The 444-nt window shown below is 23.7% G+C and overlaps 1 protein-coding gene across 1 annotated transcript in view; it reads right to left on the reverse strand.

Annotated features, from left to right (window-relative positions):
• The window catches only part of LOC105453773, a 9,450-nt gene that overhangs the window by 6,985 nt on the left and 2,021 nt on the right, over window positions 1-444 (reverse strand). The window lies entirely within an intron of this gene.

The following is a 444-nucleotide window of genomic DNA, read 5'->3' on the forward strand; positions in this document are numbered from 1 at the left end:
TAATATATCCAATGTTAATTAAACTAAACAATTGCATGCAAAAATTATAAAAGTGTCTTTTTTGCATTTATAAAATGTTTGTTTTTTATTTAATTTTATATAAATAGTCACACAAATATATGAATTATGGCTTTTTAAATTATTTAAATTAATTACCTTTTTATCAGAATTAATAAAGTGCAATGTTTAGTTTCCGAGAAACAAATGGTTATCTCTTTAGGATACCTGCACGGAAAGAACGATTTTGTTGAAAGGTCTAAAAATTTTGCTAAAAACAGATCTGAAAATAATTTTTGTTGAATCATCAAAATAATTTGTTGGAATGTCAAAGCTGATAAGCATTGCTATAAAACGTTTTTANATTCTAGCAATCACTTTGACTTTCGCACAAAATTATTTTGATTATTGAACAAAAATTATTTTCAGATCTGGATTCAGCAAAAA

The sequence above is a fragment of the Wasmannia auropunctata genome, unplaced genomic scaffold (assembly GCF_000956235.1).
Source record: "Wasmannia auropunctata unplaced genomic scaffold, wasmannia.A_1.0 LD335995.1, whole genome shotgun sequence".
Taxonomy (NCBI): Eukaryota; Metazoa; Arthropoda; class Insecta; order Hymenoptera; family Formicidae; genus Wasmannia; species Wasmannia auropunctata.